The following is a 13384-nucleotide window of genomic DNA, read 5'->3' as shown; positions in this document are numbered from 1 at the left end:
AAATCATGTCTGTTTTGTAGTCTGACGATTTTTCATGCGACTATCTTCCAGGAAGTAGTATAACTGAGCAGTAAACTATTAGCAAAACAGGTGTTGATCTATATAGAGTTAAATGTAAAAATATGCTCTAAATCTGGTTATTTAGATACTTTGCTTATGATTTGAGACTTTTTTTAAGAACAGAAAGAATTTTTAACTTGGACTCTTCTCACTATGCTGTATTTTAAGGTTTTTTTTGATTAGTGAAAGTTATATGTGGCATTTCATAACAGCCTACATAAAAAACATGTAACCTCAAGACATAGGGGCAAATTAATTTAGACAAAATGGAGAAATTTATCCCTGAGGTAAGTTGGTGGCAGTAAGCCAATCACTGATTTGGACCATCATGTCTTCTATAGCTTACTTGGAAGCTGTTTCCTTTTGGAGCTGGTTTAGTCCAGGTTGTGTGAAGTGCCCTTGGGATAACTGCTCTCTGCAGGTTTTGAGGCTCGTGGTCCATAATTCAGCTCCAGTAATGTTCAGGATTACAGCTTTTGCATGTGAGATTTTACTAACTGGTTGAGACAGCTCCACTGTTCTTAATCCTTGTGAATATAAATGGATATAAATATTGGGGAATACATTCTGCAGGGAGAAATAGGCTTCAGGCACAACAGTCACAGTTGTAAAGTATTAGCAGTCTTCATGAGAGAAATGGTTCTCATTTTTTACGTACGCTATTTGTGTGCTTCCTCTTCCTTTGAAGTTAATTTTGCCTTTGATTTAAATGAGAACTCTATGGAACATAGACAATTTTATAGACAATTTCAGCCAACACTTTTTCACATTTCCTTGCTTCATGCTAACAACTCTGAGCTTCCAACACTTTGAGCAAGCCCTGTAACATTTCTTTCTCCATCTCTTGGAAGCATCATTTATGCTCAGTGGCTTATATGCAGTTGGATGCACGCCTTTAATGGTCCATGTCTGAAAGTTCTGAATTTTGGACAAAGTTTAGATTCCTGCCATGTTTTTAGCCCCAGGAAATTGAAATGCTGAAATTCAGAATAGCCAGACATTATTCTAAATGCACTTCTAAGGTGATGATAGAGCTCATATTGTTTCTCTGGAAAGCACTGATGTTTCTACTCAGTCAGAAAAGATTAAATATTGCCTAATAGTTGTAAAGTTCTTTGAAGGTGAAATGTGCTATACAAATGATACATTATTTATAATACTACTACAATACGCCTCAAGAAATAATCATGGAGCTTAATACGAAATTAATTTCCCCTAGATTTTTTTTTCAACATCCCATAAAAGTTAATAGAAAATTACAGTCCTGTACTCAGAGTCTAACATAATGATGCTAAAGACCTATAGGAAGGACATACTGCTCCCTTTACAAAATCATATTTAAAAGTTCCTATAGAATCTTACAAGTTTCATCTCCATTAAAGTCTGTAGGGTTTAGTCTCTGGGTTTTTTTTGTTTTGTTTTTTTTTTTTGGTGGCTCTTGTTTATTATGTTTTTCAATATACAAAATGAGAGTTTGTTTTCATGTGCTGTATCTGTTTTTCATGTGCTTTCTGAAATTGCCAAACCAAAAAATTAAAGGATTCTTATGGTCTACAGAACAGCAGCATTTGCAATCAGGCTTCTACAGACAAAAGAGAGATTTCATTCTACCTGTCATTTCTGGCACATCAAGAGCTGTTACAATGTGTTTAAAATGCATTTATATGGGGTTAGTTAACATAAATTATTTGTAGAACCTTTGATGCCAGTGTTGCTAAGTGGCATTTTGCTAGTCAGCATTAGTCTCAGACATTTTCACAAAGCATAAAAGCCAATATATAATTTTTTTTTTGCTATAATCTCCATTTTTCTGTGTCTTCTCTTTTTGTATATGTTTGTATTTTATGATTCCTTGACTGTTTTCTTCACTTCTACTTCTTAATATGAAAATTATTTATCAACAAAATGTAATACTGCGAAAACCTTTTATTATATTTGTAAAAAAAATCCAAGGCAGTAAAATATCACACAGAAGATACTGTTCTAACGAAGTTTCATCTTCAGGGCTGACTTTGTGTTGATTTGCTCTGACAGATTTGCTTTCCTTTAACAAACCCCAAATTACATTTGAAATTCAAGGAATTGGCTGAGTAGAATTAGGAGGAGCTACTTTACATTTCTTATGAAGTTGAGAGACCACTAAGCATTACTTCATTAATTTCAGTTCCTTGTGAAAAGTCACCAGCCTTTAGACTACTGTCACAGCAAAGAATTCCAGACGTACAAATACTCAGTATACCCTGAGGAGAGGGAGTTTCTATACTTTGCTTTTATGGATGTGTGGGGGTCTATCAACACTTTTTTTGCCCAGCTTCAAATTGAACTTTACCCTCAGTAACCACTTCCCCAGAGCTGTGGTGGAACAAGCATCTCCCGAAGGCCTGAGAGCGAGAAAAGGGAAAACAAAAACAGTCAAAGCAGCTTTCATTTAGATAAGAATGAGCCTTTGGAAATAAGAAATGTGTTGTGGAATTTACAGATTAACTAATCCCGGCATTTGCCAGCCAGTACAAAGAGCCCTGTCTCCGAAAGGGAGGAACGAGCCTGTCACAAGGCATTTCCAAAGGCAGTGAGGAGTTTGGCCAGAGGGACGCGGTGGGAGCAGGGCTCTGCCCGGGCTGGGCTGAAGTGTGGGCCGTGCTCAGCTCCTCATGCAAGGCAGGCTCTGCCTGAGGCAGGATGAGGCTGTGAGGGTGTTGTACACCAGGCCGGTTTGTTTTTTTTTCCATTAAAAAGTAAACTCGTTTATTAAAACAAACAACGAACGGCTGAAAGCGAGGCCCTGGGATAAGCCCAGAAAACAACACCAACAGATCGGATAAACAAGAAACCTGGTACAGCTCGCACTCCACCGCGGCCGCAGGCTACTCAGGACCCCAGCTCCGTCAGAACAGCAAGTGGAACGTTGAAGCAGCATTTATACCCTCGGGGGGGCTGGGATTGGTGCCTCCTTCAATCCTGCTGCTGATTGGTTCGCTGGCAGGCTGTCAGGCCTCTCATTGGTCTTTACGGATAAACATCCTGAGCCAATCATTCCCGATTCTCTCCGCTTCATTGCTCAGTCTTTCCTCCAATCAAACTTCGAGGTGCTGTCTTCCTCCATGACATTACTTTTCTAGAACATTCCTCCTATTCAAATTACCTCTCTCCTTCCACATGGACCGAACCATTACATCCTCTTATTCTTTGTACATTACACAACCGCCAAACCATAGTACCTTGTAACCTTAGCCACCAGAAATCAGTTAATTTATAACTAACCACCAGAAATTAGTTAATTTATAACATTAACCACTAGAATTTAGTTCATTTATAAGAGGGGCACAACAGTGAGCACAAAGAATGCTTGTCTTGTCTTGTCTGGAGCTGCTCAGGGCAGGGAGCTGGTGGCTGAAGGGCAGTGGCCTCCAGCAGGGGCTTGCAGGAGGAGACCAGAAAGGGCAGAAGTGGTGCAGGGAGATTTGGAGCAGCCTGTGGGAAGCATCCTCACACCCTGCTTTGTCCCCTCCCTGTGAGGGGGAGTATGGAGGAAAGAGACAGCTGTCTTCCAACTGCTGAGTAAAGCCACAATATTAAATATCTTTACTAAGACAAGATTTTCCAAAAAATTTGTTTTTTGACCAGTCAAAATTGTTATGTTCCCTGATCTTTCTCTGCAGCAGGCTCATGGGCAGCTGAAATTCATTCACAGATTTTAATCTCAAAGAAATAAAATCTTTTTTTCTTTAGAGAAACAGCTCTTTGGCCCATGTTTCCTTTATTCTTTTACTTTAAGTTATGATTTTGCTTATAGCGTATTCCTATAATTCCTTCAGTCTTATTTAATTTCTCGTGTGTAATTTAGGAAAATCTCTCATATGCAAATAATGTAACAAGTGCAAGACAAAACATGACTTCTGCCATTATTGAAAGGCCTTGTCAGTCAAGAATGCTTGTGCTTTTTTTTTTTTCTGAAAGAGCTGTACTACAACAATTTGTACAAAATGTACAACAGCAATTTTATAATTTTCAACAGGGAGAGATTTTTCTTTACAGAAGCAGCTGGGAAACCAGATGGAACGTCTCTGTTTCTTTTTTTTTTTTTTTTGTTTTTTTTCCTTCTTGCTTTAAGTAAGTTCTCTGTCATTAGAGTTGGTTCCTTTCCTTGAGAAAAAGATGTGGCTGTTTGTTATATTCTCAGCATGAGAATTGAACACTTCCTCCTCTTTTAGAAATTCCTGTTGTGTTGCAGAGCTTCTGGGTCAATGCTGAGTTTGTTCACCTTTCGGAACAAATGCACAGTGTTCCATGTGATACCAGGTGGTCATAGAGGATGTGTGTAGGAAAAAAAGGGAGTCAAATTCTGATTGAAGAACACTCCAAATTGACCTTTTTTTAGAATGGGCTCTGAGTAAAGGAGTATATCCCGAGCCTTTACCTGAAATAAAATGATATCTCTCTTCTAACCATTTTTTGGCTTAGAAGATGTGATCTGACATGTTACACTTGGCTCCTTCAGCTCCCTAGCAAAACAGAGGGAATTGCATTTCAAGAGTATGCTCTCATTCAAATAGTTTCCACATTTTCTATCTTCAGAACTAGCACACCATCCTCAGTCTGAGCCACAATTTAAAGTTTCTTTTTCTTTTTGATGGTACCCGTTCAGTTGTAAGCCTTTCATTTTCCCCCTTTGATACATCAGTGACAATTTGGAAAACAATAGTGTGTGTATGCACTTACCTGTGCTGGTGAAGCTAAATAGTACCAAAGTCTCAATAGTGAGTATTTGTGTCTTATTTAGAGCTTCAGGTATTTCTGGCTCTGATATTTCTAACTTGGATTTGTTGAATCCCTCTTTTCAGTCTTAATGAGCCACATATGTAAACATGCAGTTTCCTGATAGAAGTGCCTCCACTGCTGTGCTGGTTTTACATTAATTGATACTGGTGAGGAGGGAAGAAGCCACTCACGGAAATGAGCCAACTGTAAAGTCAAACTGAGAAAAATCTTTCTTCAGAATTTTAAAATTTGATCAAAGTGTAGAAAATGAGAAGTTACTGCTTAAATAATTTAAACTCTGTTCTTCTAAACTCTATTGATACAGTTCTGCAAGAAACAGACATTTCTGGTAGTCTTTCATTTAAGATGTTTTCCCCTGTGGAACTCTTAATTGTGCAACCTGTGAGGATGTGATTTTGCTGATTTTGATTCAGCTCATATAATTTATTCTTCATAGCAGAGGATAGCTCCCATAATTTTGAAGAAGTAGTATGAAAGAGCATCCTCACTTCACATCTTGCAGTGGTATTCAGGAGGGATCCTTTCAGAAGATATTCACTACTCTTTGCCTGAGGCATCAATCTTAAAAGTAAATTAATAAACAAATATAAAAGTAAATTAATAAAAAAATATTTATTGTATCTCAATAATTATCTTAGCTTTAATTATCATAGTCACACAAATTCTCATGTCCCTTTTCAAGCAACACTATCACCTTCTCTGGCCTTTTAACTGCTGTCATGTTAAGTATTATGTCAACCCTTACAAGTTATTCCAAGACCTCCTCTTTTACTAATGGGTTCTTTTCTGACATCACCATGACACTGACACAAAATAGCTACCAGTGCATTCAGCTGTGATCATCAGCAGATGGAGGAGGGGTGGTTAGGTTAGTGGCTGATTTTTGTGTTCCTGCGAAGAGCTTTGGAAAATACCCCCTTCCTTTTTGTTGATCAGTTTTTGATTCCATCATTTCAATCCACATTTCTGGGTGATTAACCCCGTGAACTGATGTGCCAGTGTGGCTATGCCAGGTGCTTTGTCAATGTGTGGGTGCTTGTGGTAAGCACCGCTTGCTGTCTGTGGAGATCTGACATTTCTGTAGGACAGTGCCACAGGTGGGACAAAACTGGGACATTTGGAAGGTCTCCAGTGTTCTGCATTTCCACACAAAATTGGATGTGAAGGGCAGCATGCTTCGAGCAGGGTGTGGGACTGTCCTGCAGCTCCTGAGACACCCCAAGGGTGGTTCCTGTTAGACCCTTCCCTCAAGGGAGCATTGCTTTTGACCATTAACTCCTTAGCAGAAAACAGTGCAAAAACTCATTCCATGCCATCAAGGACACCACCCTATCCAGAGTCAGAGCATGATGCTTTTTCTTGAACTTGACAGAACTGAATCAAAAGCCGCTCATTCACTGTTGGTTAATCTTGCATCTTTGTCCGCTGAAGTCAGTATCCTCTCCCCTTTCACCAAGGCCATCAATGTTTCAGCTGCCTGGAAACATGCCAGGCTGTGTTATCTCTTTTTTTTTAATATTTTTTGTTTATTTTGCTGTGGAAGGTGCAGATGGCAGGATATTTATTTAGCCTGACTGATTTAAGAGGGTGCAATAGAGGACATAGGGCTTTCAGTTTTGCTGTTTCAAAGGCAGAGAGCGAAACAGCAGAGACGCTGTTCTGCTAGTCAAGGCATCTTACCAAATACCATCCGAAGATAAAAGGATTGCTGACATATTTGAGCAGAACAATATGTCTTGGCATTGCTCCTTGCCCCTTGTTTAAGAGCCAGATGGTAAATGTTCCCTTGCCAGGGTTCTATGTAGAAAACAGGCGAGTTATTTTGCTAAGGAAATGGCAGGCATGTCAGAATCAATAGCCTTGGAAAGCTCACAGTACGTGCCTCCTCCTGACAGATCGAGGGAAGCCGAGGAGAGCGGTGAGCTGGAGCAAGGCACTCACAGCGAGGGGTGATTTTGTTCTGCAAGCAGGGCAATTTCCTAACGACGCATTACACGCTTCTGCCTTCTGTTTAGTGCTCAGAAGGAACCGCTGGAAAGTTGATCACAGCACTTCAAATGTCTGTGGAGTGTCTGCAGGCTCACAAGGCAGAGGCAGTTTGGCATTGCTCGCACCTGGCTTGGGGATGGAGCACAGCCTTTCATGGCTCTGCTGCTGCCTGCAAAGCTGCTGGCTGTTTCCGTGGTTTATGGAGGTGTAATGGTCAGACCCATGGAGAAAGATTCAGCTGTACCTGTCTGAACTTGATGATTTTGACATGAGATCAACGGCTTCACTGCAGGTCAGGAAAAAAGTGCCAAGGGCAGCCCAGCTTATAAGAACTTCCCCCTTGTGTTGTACAAAAGGAAACACAGGAAAGGCAGAATAAACCAAAGTGTAGAGGCAGAGCTGACATTTACTATGGCCAGTGGACAAACACTGCATTGGGAATTATCCATGCTTTCCTCACTAATATAAACACCTGATAGATTTACGTTCCTCTCTGAATGCTCCAATCTGAAATTCAACCAACTTCTTTAAAAGAAATTACAGAGTCCCATAAAGCAAAAGAATAATGGATGGAAATGGTTTACATGCTTGGAAGGAAATTGGAGAGTACTTAAATGTAATAAAGCATTGTGAAATGATTTACAGGATTGTTTTTGGGTGGGAACATTTTAAATAATTTGTGTTCTTATAGGATAATTAAACAGCTTACAGGACATGGTCTTTTCTGAGTGACTGGTCTGACTGCAGTTCTCTATTACTGGATTTAGAAATATATTTCAGCTCTGTTCTTGGCCATGAAGAACATTTTTAACAGCCTGTTTAAATATGGAAGCAAATGAGAAGATATATACTAGGTGCCAGGCTCTCAGCCATCCTAGCCAGGGTTAGAAGTAAAACAGTCTTGCAAACAGGAGTGTGAAATTAATTTAAAAAGATTTACCAACTCAAGAAATTAGACAGAGGGATTTAATTAAAGTCAGAGGAGATGAGAGGTAGCTAGATTAATCTTGGAGGTTGGATTAGTTGATGAATGGAGCCCTTTTGTCTGTTCTTAGTTGATATTAATTTCTGGTGCTGTACTCATTTTTTATAGATTTATGCCATGTATATTAAAAAATCCTACTGCTTGGGCTGGTTAAACACCTATCATTTCACCTACTTTGTTTTTTAATATATTCTGTTAATGGTTTATGACTGTCATCTAAGTTACAAGATAACCTTACCAGTCCTTTACCTTAAATGACTCTTTTTTCAACAGAAAGCCTTTTTAAAATCATTCACCAAATGGAAAATATCAAGCATCAAATATAAAAGCATGTCATCAAAAAAACTCAACCTTCTTAAAAATTCAAATAAGAAAACTAAGAAACCAATCATACCAGTACTTAAAAGAAAATTCAGTCACCTCAATACCTCAATATGAAGTGAATCATATAAAAAAACCAGCAGGATTTAAAAATTTGTTTGGAATCTAAACAAGTCCTCAGGAACCCAGGATCAAGTCTCCTTGAAAACAAGCCTTGGATGTATCAAATTTATTAATATTTCCTATGGAGTCAGGTGTCATTGTATGCCCTTGACAATGCAATTCCATTTCCAGGAAAAAAAAAAATAAATCTATCTTTATTTCTTTTAGAGGTGGTTGTATCTGTCCCTGATGGGCAACCATAAAGGTGTCATTCGACCACAGACTTCAAAAAAATACATAGCAGCAGTATGTTCTTTAATTTTGCAGGCTTCTTATCCATGATGAATGTATTTCATTTCTGGAACAGGAGATGGACAACTGTAAAGATATTATTAAATGAATGAATTCAATTAATAAATACCCAAAGTCCAGAAGTTTTCAGGAAAAGAGCAAGAGACAAAGAACTGGGAACAAATCAGTTCATAAGTTATGTGCTGCCTAAAGAAGCAGAAATACTGTAAGTTGGAACCATGACTATGACACAAAGAGATTACAAACTAGTAATTCATATTAAAAATTGTCCCTGTCAAGGTCCTTTAACAAGTCTTTCTGAATATGCTCTGTTTTCTTATATACAATAATATTTTTGTACTTTTTATTAGTACTTTCATTGCTTGCTAGGAGCTTAACATCTAAGAATATTTTTTTAATGGGATTTTTCCAGATGGTGCTCTAAATTTGTGCTTCTTTATGTTCCATGTTGTCACAGTTAAGCAGAAGGCACATACGGGTTTCTGAGACTGGTATGTTAATTTTTCAGTATTGCTATTTATATTTCAAACATAGTTAGATGTGCAAAGCTTATGCTGACATATGTGTATGTGTACACACACTAATTATTATAATTTCTCAAGGTCAAGTAGAGCTCATGTCAGTTTGGAGTGATATTTCCCATCCTTCTACCATCTCTGGCTTTACCAGAGGGGTAAAGCTAAAGGCAAGAAGGTCAAGCTTCTGTTAAAACTAGCAACTCTTCTTGGCACATAATTACATAGGCAGGAATATATTGCAAATCTACCTTCCTTCCCTAATACTTCTAAATGTATTTTTGGTGGCACAGGGTGGTCAAGAATGTGACTATTTCTTAGACTCCATTTCCAAACTTCTCAGTGACTGGCAGCAGTGAAATGCAGTAAGTGGGAACAGGAATATTCTTATTTTCTGCCATTTGTTCCTTTCTCATTGCCACCTTTGCTTCGTTAGCATTATGCTTATCAATGCCCAAAGAAGGTTTTAAAGCATAAACATATCGAATTTAGGGGAATATTGATACGGTGTTAAGTAATGGGTTTCATGTGGTAACTCCCACTCAGGCATTAGAGTGCAGTTGGAATGAACAGATTTTTCAGCTGGGACAGAGGCTGTAGCCTTGGAGATTCTCTGCTTCAGCAGCTCCCAAAGTTCCTGCCATTTTCCCAAACGATCTGATTGCACTGCCAAGTTAAGCACCACTTAGCAAGACAGCCCACAGCCTGCAACTTCCATTTCATGCCTCAGGGTTTTGCCATTAGGTGCACACAGAGTGCTTTGAGTGCTGCTCGCTGCCATGGGGTGCTGATGGACACGGGAGGATCTCTTAAGGGAGATTTCATTTGAACTCTCTGCACTCTTCAGCGAGAACATTGCACGAGCTGCTCGATTGCAAGTGATAGGAAATATGTGCTACATCCTCATTTATTTTATTTTGTTTTGTTTTGCTTTATTTTTGGTGCTAAAAGGGGCTTAGCCATTAGGTCTGGGGTATTGCAGAGCAGTCTGAGCTTTTAGGCAGCTCCATGAGGTGTGAGGACTGTGCCTTCCTTGAGCGATGTTGGAGTGTGTTTAATGGACAGGAATAGATGGCAGGGAAGATTCAGTAACAGGCCAAAGGATTTTGGAGTAAATTATGGGAAAAAGTAACTTTTTTCCCCCTGCAAGATACCTACTCTGTTTTACATGTGTTAATAGAATCAGCAACCTTCAAAGTAAAGGAGAGGTTAAGGACAATACTTTGAAAGCCTGACTGGATTTGTGTTTCTGGACTCAGGTAACTATCCAGGCAAAGAGCTTATTTTAAAAAAATAATTTTAAAAGTAAATTTTTCAAAGTGTGCTATATCTGCCTAGGAGGAGAAGCCAGTTCTCTTGTCTGCCTTTAAATCTCTTTGCTCCTATTTCTGGAACCAGAAATTATGCTTAATTGCCAGTGATGAAGTATGGCTGGCATCATTTTGCCTTTCATAAATGGATGACTTGGGTTCATTTTGTTCTGAGAATTGTCCTTCCTCAGCCATTGTGTTAAAGCTTGGAGAATGAGGTGATAAAAAGTGATATTAAACATATTTTAAAATCCTTCAGACTGAGGTGAGAGACTGTGCTGTGGAGACTGTGGTGTAAGACTTGGACAGACTTAGCCACAGCTTGGGAAATGTGTACTCAGAGAAAAGTTACTGCTTTACTAGTAAGAAACTACACTAGCAGAAGTCTATATTCAGAAGGGGAAGCAGTAATTTTACTAATCAAAGTACTGCCAAAATCTTAAGGCTAAAGCTCAAGAGCTGCTGTCACTGCCCAGAATTATATATTAAACTTGAATATAAGACACAGAAATAAAAAAGTATTCTTCTAGCTTCTATCTTTGCATTTTCTGGGTCTGAAGCAGTAAATCTCAGCTTGAATAGAATTGTTAAAGAGGAGAAAGGAAAAGACAGTAGTGTTCCTAGAGAATGCAGAGAATAAAAATTAATCTTCTTTAACTAATATATTTAGCTGCAACATTAATTTCTCTTACAATGCAAATCTGTGTAACAACTGCTATCTCTTGTACTGTAACTTATTCTGAATTTTATCTTTCTAGTGGACTTTAGAAGCTATAAACCACTTTTCAGAGAATTTGAGCCTCTGTACCCAGCAGAAACACAATCAGCAATCAAGGCTGGGCTCCAAGATACTAATGAATACTACTAATAACACTAGCAAACATTTCCCAGTATATTAATCCATCCCTGTAGTCCAGGATGTCCTGGGAAACAAGGACAGGAACTTCTTAGGCTGAAAGATGGATAGCAGAATATAGCTTACTAAATATTAATTGGTGTAGTAACAGTACACTGTTCACTTTCCTACTTCAGGGCCTCATTTGCCATGGCCTTACACAGAGACAGGGATGTGGGCTATGCATGATTCATGGCAGATATTTATTTATAGCCCTGGCTATTGTCAAGGTGCCATTTGAATGTTGTATGAACACTAATCCTCATTTAGCGTGTGTATTTTCTCTCTGCATCTGTCTACCCTTAAGATGTGATTTTCGAGCAAATTTTGCCTCTGGTGTCTTTAGGAGCACAGAGGAAATGTCGTGTTGCAATCTCACATGAGGTGATAACTGCTATGAGATAATTTCTTAAATGTCTGATTCTTCATGTTAAATTGAGGCTCACACCTAACAGAGCAGCCTTTTATAACATAAAGCTCTTGAAAATTGCACCATCTAAACCCATGCTAATAAGAATATCACTGGTCATAATAAAGGCTGTAATTCTAATTCTAGGCAGGTAATTCACAGGTTTGTTTAAATATTCATTATGCATAGGCCTAAAATGTCAGTACATAGTCTTAAAATTCCACTACTTGGGCTTTTAAGGTCCTAATTAAAACAACTATATGATGATATCTTCTCTTCCTGTATTTAGCATATTCCTACACTATATTTGCAGTAAACTGTTTCAGGCTATAAGAGAGGTGAAAGGCTCTTCTTGTTTCCTGACAGCATTTTGTAAAACCTGTATTGTTGTTGAAGGAGGAATATGTAGCAGTGGCAACTTGCTTTTTTCCTTGGGCATGTTATGCATTTCCTTCAGTAATTTGTTATTGTTATTAACTTTTAAAGCCATCTTAACTTGGAAGAGAAGCACTGTGCTTCATGTTGGCTTGAAAACATATGAAAGAAAGAAAGAAAAGAAAAAAAAAAAATTTTACTGCTAGCTGTGTATTCTCTCTTCATTGATGCAGGATGAGACTGGGATGGCAGAAGCAGTACATATACATATAAAGTATCTTATCCCTGCTAGGCAAAGTCTGGGGCTTTGTAGCATCACAAAGGACCGTCACTGTCCTGACAACAATTTGAAGATTTTCCTCTGGGATGACTGCATTTAAAAATGAACTCAAAACATTATAGACTTCAAAAAGAGCCTCAGAGACTTAGTCTATGACAGAGCAAGTCCCATTTGGCATTCACAAACAACATTTGTGGGTTTTGAGGACCTGCCATGCCATCCTAAGGGAGTAATAAAGCTTCCAGGGAATGGTACAGGGAAGGAGGCTGAGGTAATGTGTGAAGGACAACACTGCCATACTAAAAATGTATTTCAGAAAAACAAGCTAACAAAATTGCCTGAAAATGTTCTTTTCAACTATTTGAAAATATTTGTCTTTTAATTAGCTCAGAATTCATTATCTCAACTAGTCTGTCATCCAGGCAGCTCCCAAGCTGTTTGGAGCACAGTCCTGGCAGTGGGGCACTGTGCAGTTGTTCCTCTCTTGGCTCTGAGGAGCTGCCCCAAGCCTGGGCATCCCAGTGCAGTCCTGGGATAACTCTGCTGTGGGGAGCAGGCTGCTCTCCTCACAGCTGCTCTCTGCTGCAATAAAAGCTGGCAGCTTGTTTGGGTGTCTCTATCTCAGTGTGATTCCCACGTCCTCCCACCCTGGATGCTTCTGTGGTCATAGCTAGAGCTGTAAGTTAGTGTGGGGATGAATCAATATAGTCTGTAGAAATCCACAGCCTTTTTCTGTGTGATAAACAGACGTGTATTTCTGGGCTTGGACCTCAGATACTTTCAGAGTAGTCAGATATGTCTGGGTCATTTATTTGAATCCTTAGGATGAGAGCTGAACTAGGATTTTGAACCATCTGAAAGCTGTTTAATGCCTATCATCTCAAACCTCTCCTGCTCCTTGCTGAACCCATCCAGCACAGCAGAGATTTGCACCCCTCCTGCACATACAGATTTGGTCCTGAGAAGAAGGAGAGCAGAGGGATACAATTTACTGTAGAATGTCTTCAAGCAGTTACACTGCAGTAGAGTTCTTTGTGGCTATGCAGGTGATT

This window comes from Pseudopodoces humilis, chromosome 15, assembly GCF_049639895.1.
Source record: "Pseudopodoces humilis isolate 2021_Gansu_Grassland_sample_001 chromosome 15, ASM4963989v1, whole genome shotgun sequence".
In the NCBI taxonomy this organism is placed as follows: domain Eukaryota; kingdom Metazoa; phylum Chordata; class Aves; order Passeriformes; family Paridae; genus Pseudopodoces; species Pseudopodoces humilis.
The sequence above is the reverse complement of the archived record's forward strand: the minus strand, read 5'-3'. Positions refer to the sequence as shown.